The following is a 12,764-nucleotide window of genomic DNA, read 5'->3' on the forward strand; positions in this document are numbered from 1 at the left end:
AATCAGTTGTTACCTTATCTCCCTTTCTCCCCCTTCAGAACAACAAAATCCTGTGGTAGAAAAGCACCATATAAGAACGCACACAGCAGCAAGGGATGTAGGGTTGCACGGTGCACACTGAGACCCTCCCGACCAAGCCATCAAAGCATGCATGGCCTGATAAAAATAACAGAATGCAAAACCAGGATGAAATGAACACACATGAACAACCTCATCAAAACATCAGTGACATTTACCCATGGATTTGTTGAAGCAAAATGAAGTCAGTGAAGATTGGGGGCCGCTGTAGGGATGCCCTAATGCAAGGATAGTCAAATGGGATCTCGTGTTGATGGTGGCCTGGGAGGGCATGGGGAAGCCTAGGCAAAAAAGGTGAGGCTAGTCTGTAGGCATGGTGTGGCACAGCACGGTGTGGCATTGCTCGGTGTAACATGTCGTGGTGGAGTATGGCATCTGAAGTTCATTCAGGACCAAGGATCTTCATGTTGGGAACATGTCAGAGCCCAAGCCAGAGCAGAGAAGGCTGGCTGACATGTAGTGCCCGGAATGGCACCAAACACAGCTAAGAAGAGAAAACAATGACCTCCATTTGACTCAGTAGAGTTATTTGTAAATGACTCACTAAGTCCATCCAGAACATGAAGAAGTTCAGAGATGGTTGTGAGGACGAAGATGGAGGAGAGTCGGAGGAGGGAAAACGGGGATGGATGTGATCATATTTCATCGGCTACAAATATGAAAGCCTCAAAGAACAGTAATAATGATGAGTAAAAATTCTACATCTATGCACTTAAAGTGTTAATGAAGTTAATAAGGAAATTTCCCAAACCTTGGTGAATCATTACAAGTCCCTGAAGTCAGGAAAGCTACAAGGAGATTGACAGATTGTGCTGTTGAACTCTGTATATTACCAAAACACCGTAACCATATTTTAAATTACATAGTTGTCCATATAGAAAGTTCAGGGAAATTTCAGAACTGTGAGAATAAATGAGAGAATTCAGTACAGTGGCTACTTACAAGACCAACATGAAGCAAGATGGCTCCCACGTGGAAGAGACCGACAATCTGGAAGCCACCTTATTTCTGATGACAACAAAGATTGAACAGAATTTAGACATTAGTGGAACAAAAAGAAGTCGCAGATTTATTTTGTAGAAAATAAAATATATTTTAAGTCTTTGCCTTAAACGCTTAAAAACACCAATTCTACCTTCACGCGGCCTGCCAGCCAGTGCAACTCAGAACCCAAAACCTCGCCAGGGACTTTTCTCAAGCTTGTCCTGTAGACAAGAATGAAGGAAGTTGAGGGACCGAGGGGAGACTTTGAGGAAGAACAAAGAGAAGATGTTAAGAAAGGGTGTGGCAGAAGAAGCTGCAAAGTCAGGGAGGCCTGAAAGGAAGGGTGCAGGTTGCGTAGGTGGCAGCAAACCCCTGAGTAGGCTATTACACAGCACGGAAGAGGAATGCCGAGAGAGCCAAGATGGGCTCTCTCTGTGTCGGAAAAGGCCAGGAGGTTTCAATACAAAGCAACACTTTAGCCTTTACAAAGAAGCTCAATTTCGTCTGTAAGGTTCCCCTGTGCAGCCGAGGCTGGCTTCAAATCCACTATCTTCCTGATTCAGCTTCCCAAGTTCTGGAGTTACACCCAGTTCCCACCATGCCTTCCAATTCAGCCCATTTGTGATGTCAGATTCAGTGGATCACTATAATAAAAACATCCAACATCAGCAAAAATGAAAAATATAATTTAAACATCTCTCTCTCTCTCTCTCTCTTTCTCTCTGGCGCGCGCACGCGCGCGCACACACACACACACACACACGCACACACACATGTGTACATGCTCACATTTGTTTTGCAGGTAATTTCTGGTGGTTTATTTAGAATGTTCACCATAATAGCATCCAACACAGAAATAAGATAATGTCTAATTGGAGAAAATTATAATAATTAGCAATTTGTGCATGAAAAAATGTCTACATACAAAATGATGCCTAACTTCCCCAGTGAAAATATATGCATGAAGCAGAGATGCCATTTCAGATTCATTAACCAAGTAAACATTAAAATATCTTGCAGCATCAGGTATTTAAGAGGCTGTAGGAAATGCTGTTGGTTGGAGTGAAAACTGACACCACAAGGTTGGAGAGATAATTCTGAGCCATTGACCATTTCCTTCTGACACAACAATGCAGGCTGCCAAATGTCACCTGAACACTCTGGAAGCCAAGGCTAGAATTCAGTGTGCAGTGCACCCGACACAGCTGTTGCTATTGCTTGGGGATGGTGTCTACTCTTGCTCCTCAGTGCCTAACACTCATACTGTATAAACTATTGAGTATTATTCCTCTTCTTTTAGTAATATAAATCTAAGAGGAAGTCCCAGGGAATGGACTGTAGAGCTAAATAAACAACACAAGTTGCCATTATCAATAAAGTAATAGATAAAGCCATTGTCAATCATAGCGTGGTCTTCTATGGCAGTTAACCTAACAATCTGATTTTACGGTTGTATAATATCAAATTTTAAACCTGAAGTTATAAAAGGGAAGTACAATGTCATAATAATACCTCCAAAGGGAGAAACAAAGCTGAGATAGCAAGTATATGCTTGAGGAGAATAAACCCATGTATTCTGGACATAGCTCACACATAGCTTAGACAATCACATAGTCTTGTACAAGTTAAAGCCTTGTAACTGAGCTATGCTATTTTTCTGTATATGTGAAATATTTAGTTAGGTTATATATTGTGATACTTATTATAAAATAATAGCATGTGATCCAGGAAGCTTGCCTCAGTTTGGATCTTGTTTGGAAGACAGCCTTCATGCAAACTTACACAAATTGTCTTAGTTTAAGGCATGGCTTTGCCTTTAAATCCGGTCAGACCCAACACAAACAAGACTTAATATACTCACTCCACTTCTAAAATGAAACAACACAGAGGTTTTGTGTATTACATGGAAGGCTTCATGACATGTGTGACTCAGGCACAGGACTATGCGCATCAGGAACAATGTGAATCCATCTAGCATCTCACGTATGCTTTTTCAACATCAGGACCATTTCTCACAAGCTCTACTTTTTATTGTGTGGTAGACAGTTTCCATTACACCTGGGGGAGATAGTCAAATAACATGGAACAAGAGTTCTTCACATCAGTGTTGAAAAGTCAGAAGCCAAGGGCTATTGCTTCTTTCTCGTATTGTTGGATCTTCTTTTGGTATTTTGTGGGTGCATGCACACACATGTATTTGAGACATCTATGTCTACAAATGTTGGGGCTAGAGAGGTTCAGGTAAAGAGCTAAAAGAGTCTTTCAGTCCTGACTCAAAGCTGTGGGATGTCAACTAACTTTATTCACCTTATTTTCAAATCGTCCTTTTAAAAGTAAGTGAGGTCAAATCTGTTAAGTCTTTCCTGCTTTCCATTAGGATCAAGTCCTAAATAATTCTCCATTTCCTCTCACCAACTGACCACTGTGTGCAATACATTCCCTCAGGAGAACACAGTCTGAAAAACGGAGTATATTTCTTATGATGCCCCACGGCAAGTGGATTGTATAACAGTGTGGGACCACAAGAGCCAACTTTATCCCCGACTCCCTGGCAGTGCGGATTTAAAGTGGAGCTCCGCTTTCACCCTGGGGTGAAGGTTTTACACTGCCCCACTTCTCCGTAAGGCCAGCTGCCCTCCTTGTGACACTTGCTAAGCCGTGTTCCTGTTTAGCTTTCATTCTGCTGACCCCTCCATGTGCTTGACTTGGTGTGAGTCTTTACCGCGACTGATTTTACTACAAAGTGAATGGGAGCAGAGAGACAGGCGTCGGAAGATGAGAGTCTTGCAGACAAGACAGGTGGCTGAAGGTGCCTTTTCTGCTGTTAAGTTTTGTGCTTTGAAAACACACGCTAGTCACCGGCCAAGGACTTAGACAGCACAACGTCTTGACATTTAATGAGACCAGTAGCATCAAAAACTGAACAGATGAAAATCCTGCTGGAAGACAGAAACTAAGGGTGCTTTTCTGGATGAAGATCGGAGTTTGGAAACTGGAAAGGTACCAGCTGAACTCTGAACAGCCCCAGGGTCAAGGCTGTGATGGGTGACTCTGAGTTCCTTCCTGGGCTCACAGAGCAGCGGAGTCATGGAGCCCTGCTTCTCTGTTGTTTTGCAAAGGGCAGGAGTTCACAGCCAGGCTACCAGAGGGAGCAGGGAAGGCAGCCACATTTGAGCGGCCAGGCTGTGTCCTGGGAAGTCACAGCTTCTCTGAAATCACATCTGTTATTTGAACCATAAAACACACAGGCTGAGTTCTCTCAGATATTAGCTACAAATTGTTCTTATTCTCCTGCTTAATCATCTTTATGAATCAATTAGAACAAAAAAATAAAATGATGCAAGCAGAATCCAGAGAAGACAAATTAAATTTCAACGACACAACATTAAGTACTATTAATATTTCCTTAACTAAAACCACAAACCCATTTGGACATTAATCCCAAAGTAATCAACAAACATCCAGGGCTAATTTTGGTGAAAGTCAAATTCTTCTGAGAATCTGCTGCATAACTGAACAGACTTTGGCTTCAAGTAAAAAAATAAGAAGGAAGTGTGAATGTGGCCAACAATATGGCCCACACGTCTTGGTGTTTTTGCATCTTGCTTGTGACGGGGCATGTTCTCACTGGGTTCAAGTTCACGTTTGGATTTTGGGCCTCAGCACAGCGAGAGCGCACACGGCATTCAATAAATATCTCCCGAGTCAATGAGCTGTTCTCTGGAGTTGAGAATCAAACAATCTATTGCTTAGTGTTTAAAATCAGCTTGTCACCACTGCAGGTGATCTTCCCACTGTTCTGAGAATTATATTTAGATATTCCAAGGCGGGGACAAGAAGCACGCTCGTATTTAATCCCATAAATATTTGATGGCATATTTAATATGGACCACAGATGGGAATTAGCACAGGGTCCCTGTTCCAGGCTTATTACTCTTCTCTTCGTGGTTTTACTGTCCTTTCTGTCAGACTGGGACAGGGCCTGCAGCAGGGTACCGCCACGCATGGAGGCCCATGACTGCCAATGTGGCAGCAGGCGCTGGCCTCGGTGCTGTGACGTAGCTGTTTAATTAGCACAGCTGTTGCAGCTACTGTGTGCAGTAAAAAGGAGAGAGGCTATTCGCAAAAAGGCCTGGCTCATAAAAGAAGGAAATAGAGAAAAATTCCTGAAACAAAAGACTTTCACCCACCCCCTTTGTCAAAAGGCAAACGTGTATCCTTGGTCTTTCAACATCTTAGAGGGATTAGCCAAGGGCCTGGGCACGTGCTTCGTATACCTAAAGTGTTGATAGAATTTAGTTCCCCACTTTAGAAGGTCCTGAAATTTGCTGGTGTGAAACTGCCCTGCTAACTAACATGTAGTGCAGGACCATTGGTCTCTGGGTTTCCCTTCAAGGTTAACAGAAAAAGTCACAGAGCATCTCCTTACCTTAACCCGATACAGTCAGGTTCAGTTTGGAAGTTGTCTCATCAACATAATGGGGAGCAAAATGGAACAGCAGCAACTAAGTGAGTTTGAGCCGGTGTCTCTGAAAGCTATGCATACGCTCTCAGTGTCCCACCCAACTTTACGTGAGAAGGAGAAATTCTTATGTGACCTCATGTCAGGGTGTGAGCAGGAGAGAGCACAGAAAAGAACGCTGCTGGCGGTGTGGAACTCCCCTGCCCCCCAGCCCCCCTTCCTGCCACTTCCACACTAACAACACTGGTGATTAATTGGACATGATAACGTGCTATCTGACGGGGAAGAATCAAATATCTGTTTGCAGTATTTAAAGAATGAAAAGGAGCGAACTGATCACTTGGAATATGAAAGTCAAAGGTAACCCTGAGCCTTGCATAAGGTTAGTCAGATAAACCCCTGTGGTTGCCAGTGGACATCAAAAAAGGGGACATAGACAGCTGCTTCTGAAGTCAGCAGCTTCTCAATTTGAAAATATTATTGGGCTGGAGAGCTGGCTCAGAGGTTAGGTGCCCTGGCTGCCCTTTCAGGGGCCCAAGGTTCAATTCCCAGCACTTAAATGGCAATTCCTGGACATCTGTAACTCTAGCTGCAGGAGATCTGATGCCCTCTTCTGGCCTCCGCACATGGCACATGGGCATCCGAACAGACAGAACATCCATACACATAAAAGATAAAAGTTTAAACTAGAAACGTAACTAGAAACTAGAAATGTAATATTGTGACATACGCAAGGATAATAAAGTGATTGCTTTTTGTTGCTAAAACACGTGGCGTCCTTCTGAGCATGTGATCTCGTCTCTGGCTGTGGAAACCATGCTGAGCTTTCTGCAGTGACCCTGCCAGCTCAAGCACAAGGAGGAGCATCCATTTGGATCCTCACCTTCCCTCTTCTACCCCAGCCACCCATAGGCACACCTCTGTACTGCTGGGTTTCTAACTTAGGTAGATGTCACTAAGCCGTAGGACCTTGAGAAAGAAATAACTTTAAAAATGAAAGCTCAATCCAGGCGGTGGTGGTGCATGCCTTTAATCACAGCACTTGGGAGGCAGAGACAGGCGGATCTCTGTGAGTTCGAGGCCAGCCTGGTCTACAAGAGCTAGTTCCGGGACAGACTTCAAACCCTGTCTTGAAAAGCAAAAACAAACAAACAAACAAACAAAAAGATGAAAGCTCACAAGACGAAACACAGAAGCAAATGATGCTATGAAGCTTTTTTCACAATCCTACCTACATATGAACTGTCCCCTTCTAGTCCTCCCACATGTTCTCAGTAGGCGACACAGAGCCCCTCATTATTGTTTAGTAGATTCAGCTGAGCAAACGGGTGGTGGTGTGGACCTGGACACTATCTGGGTTGTTGGATCCAGGATGATCGCCTTCGCACATTGCTGTGGCTTTGTATTTTGAACACTTCCCTGGCTTCGCCCTGTTCAGGTTGCTGTCACACTGCAGTGAGCGCCTTCATTTGTTTGCTTTATATCTTCTCTTTTGCTTGGCTTAGCTTAAATTTTCAGGGAAGAATTACCAGATCGATAGGAATGTGCATTGTAATGACTTTGGATTATAAAGCTAAATTGCTTTCGCAAATAATTTTATTAATCTATAATGATACCAGTGGCGTCATGGTGAACAGTTCCATCCCAGCCTAAATTAGAATTAGTGAGAATCATAAAAAATGAAAAGCAAATAGAAAATTAATCGGGAATTGCTTGCTCTTCTCATTGGGCTTATTTTACTGCGTTGTCTATTTCAACATATCTTTTTGTGATTGTGTTTATGGCACTCTGCACGGAATGATCTCTAACGGTCTTTAGTGCCTTGTTTTAAGGCATAGATAATGACATCTTCCTCCCCTCCCCCAGAGTTTAGTAAGCTAATTACTTTCTTCTATAAGTTAAGATTTAGAAGGAAGTAGAAATTGTATAAGGGGATAGGGAGGAGAGGAGAGGAGGGGAGGGGAAGGGAAGGGAGGGGAGGGGTGAGGAAAGGAAAGGAGAAGAGAGAAGAGGAGGGGAGGGGAGAGGAGAGGAGAGAAGGGGAGGGGAGGGGCGGGGAGAAGAGAGGAGAGGAGGGGAGGAAGGGCAGAAGGACAACAATCACAATGACCAACAGGAACTCTTCTTTTCGAAGAAAACATTTATTACTGAGGAAACCTTATTTCTGTAAGCCTCCTTAATAGAACAAGCAACTTATCCATAAAATATAAATATTTATAAGTAAAAAACAAAGTTTTCTTTTTAGGTAGATGAAAATTAAACAAAAGCAGAGCAGATGGCAAAGATACTGCAGTTATGTTAGAGTATTCGGGTTTCACCAGAACACACAGTGACGTCAGCAGGTATTATTGGTCCTATTGTCATGATCACCAGTGCTGTGAGAGCTGCAAAAGCCAATGACCACGTGACTCCACCAGGAAGGCCATGACAGGACTCACACTAGTGTCGGGAATGTATACAAACTATAAACGGAATATAGCAAAATCCTTTCTCAACCTGGTTATTAGATTTTTGGAAAACTCCAATGCACTTAATACTTACATGTTTATGTACAGACAGGAATAATAAGGCAAGATACATTCACATCTGAGATGGCTTTGAAGTCATTGAATGTACAGAGGACGCATGAATGGCTAGATGTAGATATCATGGTTGGTAGCATGAGGAGCAGCCTTGGACTAAACATTTGGGCAGACCTCATTATGACAGCCCAATCCCTGAAATAGTCAAACACATTTCCCAGATCCCTCAGGAATGACCCTTCCTGTCCTGAGCCACTGAGAGGAGAAGTTGGGGCTAGATCTTGAGGAGAATCAAAGAGTCCAGTAAAGAGCATCACGTGGTAGGTGCCGGGAGGAAGAGGAAGCTTGGAGGTACAGGTTTCAATCATTTCTGCCCAGAAAAGAAAGTGTTGTGCAAGGATAAAGGGGAGTCAAGAATGAAGATGGGCACAGTCGCTCGACCATCCATGCCACCCCATTGTAAAATAGTCATAACCAGACCACAATTGGTCCTGTGCAATCAGAGTTTGGCCATGGATTTCCCAGCCTGGCATGGGCCCTCTACAACCTGGCAGGAAGCCTGTGTCCCCTCCTGCACTGAGCTGAGCACAGAAACCAGCTGAGATTCTGGATGGCATGTGGTACAAGATGGGTCAGGGGCAGAACAGAAGGCCCTGTGCAGAGAACTACCGAGAGACCTATAGCATCAGGGTCGCAGCCAGACACCAGGGAAGTCTTATAAATTCAGGGAAATCATTGGTCTGGCTCTCAGCCAGAAGGGTAGCTGGGGCCTTGAGAAGCAGAGTGTGAGCTCAGCCACAAGTTCCACAGGTGCCCCTGGCTATACACTGAAGGTCATGCAGAGGTGAGGTGGAAAGACATCACACCACCACAGCACAGGCTGATTGGGACACCAAGTAGCACAGGTGCTGGGGTAAGATTAGGATACGCTGTTCCACTCACCGTGCCCCACTGTGGTAAGCTCAGAATGGCCACAATTCCCTCAGACACCCTGGCATCACCTATGAGAACAAACCACATGTGACTGTCAAATCTGAGTGTCTGGTCCTCCACATGAGAAGCTGTTCAAATGACCGAATTGCTGATAGAAGTGACCACAGAATTTCAGTCATTCCTCATCATGGAGGATGGGGGAGCATTCAGAGCAAAGGATAAAGAAATGAAATACACTCACTATCGTTGGATTTCACCATGTAGGCTGAGCGAATGGGGATCTTAGTTAATCATTCCATTGAATTTAGTCACAGTTAACTGGAATTTAAGCTCCAGACTGGACACAGGGATGAGACTTAGTTTTGTCTCTCAGTCATCTAGAATATTAGAAGAGGGGAAGGTGTGTATATGGCATATATACTTTGTTGAGTAAATATATCCTATTGTTTTTAGTAATAATGATACTAATGATTACAGGAGCAATGATTGGTTATTGAGCAAGTAAGTCTCTGGCAAGGGAACTATGAACTCAGCATGAATGCCAATACTTTAGTAGTTCAGTCTATACACATTCTAATGTCTACTCCCTCTACAAGTCAATATAAACAGGGCTTCAATTCATTTTAGGAATCCATCCCAAATCAATTAATTAAAATGGAGTGGCATTGGGAAGCCACTCTCCTCCTCACTGGCCACATTTACAGTGGACATTCAATAGCCCTATATAATTGTGGTCACCATATTGACTGGGCAGCCTGACTCTAGAAATTAAACATGCTTAGATGGATATTTCTGTCACTACTAAGCCTCTACTGTGTAGTGGCCTAGAGCAGAAACAAAGCTGCCAGCCATTTCTGAAGACCCTCCAAGACCCTTAAAAGGTGAGAGACTGTATCGCTGGGAGCTGCATCCTTCATCAATGCATTCTTACAGGGCAGAGTGCTACCAATGTGAATAGGGCAGCCTTCTAAAACATCACACCCAAATTACAAATTTGGGACTTAAAAGGTAATCTGGAATTATCTAGCAACAACACTTATAACAAATATTTGACACTATTAGATACATAAAAAATGTCACAAGTAAACATATATGCTTCTTGGTAGTCACATTTTTCAGATAGGCGTTGTTTGCTGACAGTGAGCAGAGGTGTGGCTCCTCTAAGAGAAGGCTTCCTGAGTCAGCAGTAGTAGCAAAAACTGCATAGCTCCTTTAAAAAGGCTTCCTGGTTCATACTAGTTGCACAGACAGCTCTGGTTCTTTCAGGAGACAGAACATTTGAATGGGGTTTGTGAGCAGAGTGCTATGATTTGCTTAATGGCAACATAGACCTACTATGTGCCTAAAATGGGGCTGTGAGCATGACTCACAGAGCTGGCGCTGAACAAACCTCAACCATGTTGGATTGGGCAGAGCTAAAAGGCAAAGCAATCTTAGTCCTAGCCATGTTGCTTAGCATTTTAACAAGCAGTCCTGGTCAGAAAAGGATTGCAGATATGCAATAAAGACAAATTTAGATGGAAAAGACCTCTAAATGGGTTACAGTGTTGGATCAATGTATGTAGGCTTGGGAGAGAAAAGAAATAGTTATAAAAGGAAATAAATGGTTTAAAAAATAAAGTCTTTAAAGAGACAGAATACAGACAGTCATAGATTAAAGGAGTACAGAAAAGTAAGCTACGTAAAGATAGAATATATTTCTGTCCATCTATAAAATCTAACTGACTACAAGCTTGACTTGACTTGAGAGTCTGGATTATGTATATGATTGTGTTTTCTTTGAGTATTTTGACTACAGAGAGATATTTGATTCTGGATGCTGCTAAGCTAAATAAACATATAACTTTAAAAGTATCATGACTTCAAAATTTGGGTCTAAGGACTTGTTGTTTTGGAAAAGAGGTTCTGCTTTTGTTTCCACAGAAGATAAGAACCTGTGAATTCCTTCTAGGAGAATATGGTTTGATGGAACAAGAAAGTTCTCTATAAACCCCTAAAATTACTTTGACCAACAGCAGGAAGCAGTTTAGAGAGAACTATGCTTAAATTCCCTAAATAATTGTTTATAAATTTTTGTTCACGCTGGGCGATGGTGGCGCACGCCTTTAATCCCAGCACTCGGGAGGCAGAGGCAGGTGGATCTCTGTGAGTTCGAGACCAGCCTGGTCTACAGAGCTAGTTCCAGGACAGGCTCCAAAGCCACAGAGAAACCCTGTCTTGAAAAACCAAAAAAAAAAATTGTTCACATGTAAAGGGGGATATGATATAGAGATGAATACTTTGCTTTGGCATGGATCCTGGTTTATTGATCAAACTTAAGGTCAATTTTGTTATATGTGTATTTCTGCTCTTGATTAAGGTATTATTTGTGCAACTCATTTAAAAATGTAATGTATAATTTAAAAATACAGGTTAATAGATAATCATCTATAATAGTCAAGCTTGTAGTCAGTTAGGTTTTATAGATGTACAGAAATATATTTCAGATGGATAGGTAGGCTTCAAACCTTTTAAACACTAACAGAATATGGCATTAAAATGTTTTAAGAACTTAGGATTTTTCATGACAATGAGACTCATCTGATTCTGGCAGCACCAATCTACTTCAAGAGGATGATGGGAATTAAAGAATCTCCTTCTGGAGTTTGTTAGCCATTTGGGCAAGAAATTACTCTTGCCTGGACTGCTTGATGATGGAATGCTATATAAACCGGACATGCAGGGTCCACAGAAAAATGACTGCTGAAGTTGCCTAAAGAAAGTGAGTCAGTCCTTCAGGGTTACTGCTTCATGAAAGAGACTGCCAAACATTTTGCAGGACACAGAAGAAAGCAACTGATGAACTTTGCTAGGACAAAGAATAAGAGATCTTCAAATGTCTTACTTCATGGAAAAGTCAGCCAGAAACTATGGGACTGTAGGCTGAAGAGGGATGCTGGAATGTTACAGAAGAACTTTTGGTGACTTTCCAGGTAGCAAGATGTCTCTTTCAATTCCAGAATTTTTGAAGTTGATTACAATGTACTTCCTGTTTACTTATTATATTAATTATGTATTACTAATACTATATCCTACTGAAGTTTTTGATGGAGTTGAAGATAGTTATAATTATAAAAGATAGATTAGATAGAAAACTTTAGACTCACAAAGATAGGAAAAATGATAGAGTATTTGTTAAATGTAAATGAACTAAATATTGTAACTATAATTCTTGCTTGATAACTGTTTTGTTATATGTAATCTACTATGTTAAAGTTAAAACCTTTCTTTTTATTTAGACAGAAAAGGGAAGTGATGTGGACTCCCCTCTGTATACTGTAAATATGTTTTATTGCCATTGGTTAATAAAGAAACTCTTTTCAGCTAATGACTTAACAGAGTAAAATCAGGTGGAAAATCTAAACAAAGATATATAGAGAGAGTAGGCAGAGTCAAAAATGCCACGTAGCTTCCAAAGGAGACAGATCCCAGAACTTTACCAGTAAACTATGAGCCTGTGGTAAAATACAAAATAACAGAAATGTGTTAATTTAAGACATAAGAGTTAGTTAATAATAAGTCTAAGCTATTGGCCAAGCAGTATTGTAATTATATAGTTTTTGCGTGATTATTTTGGGTTTGAGCAGCGGAAAAATCAACAAGCAGCCTCTGCCTACACCTATACATTACTACATTCATTCCATTGTCCCATTGTCTGTACCACCAAGGGCTACACAAACTGAGATGAGTGGTCGCAACAGACCCTTTGTGTTCTAAAATGTTTGTCACCTATTCCTTCAGAAAAA

At 41.9% G+C, this 12,764-nt stretch overlaps 1 protein-coding gene across 2 annotated transcripts in view; it reads right to left on the reverse strand.

The window, feature by feature from the left end:
- The window catches only part of Rarb (retinoic acid receptor beta), a 649,902-nt gene that overhangs the window by 516,476 nt on the left and 120,662 nt on the right, over positions 1 to 12,764 (reverse strand). Inside the window, exon 3 of one of the 2 annotated variants that reach the window (XM_075988633.1) lies at positions 8,989 to 9,047. The exons of the other annotated variant lie outside the window; for it this stretch is intronic. The gene's annotated coding sequence lies outside the window, so the exon portion shown is untranslated. The remainder of the gene's footprint in view (positions 1 to 8,988; positions 9,048 to 12,764) is intronic. 2 annotated transcript variants of the gene reach the window in all.

This window comes from Microtus pennsylvanicus, chromosome 10 (genome assembly GCF_037038515.1).
Source record: "Microtus pennsylvanicus isolate mMicPen1 chromosome 10, mMicPen1.hap1, whole genome shotgun sequence".
NCBI classification, from domain to species: Eukaryota; Metazoa; Chordata; class Mammalia; order Rodentia; family Cricetidae; genus Microtus; species Microtus pennsylvanicus.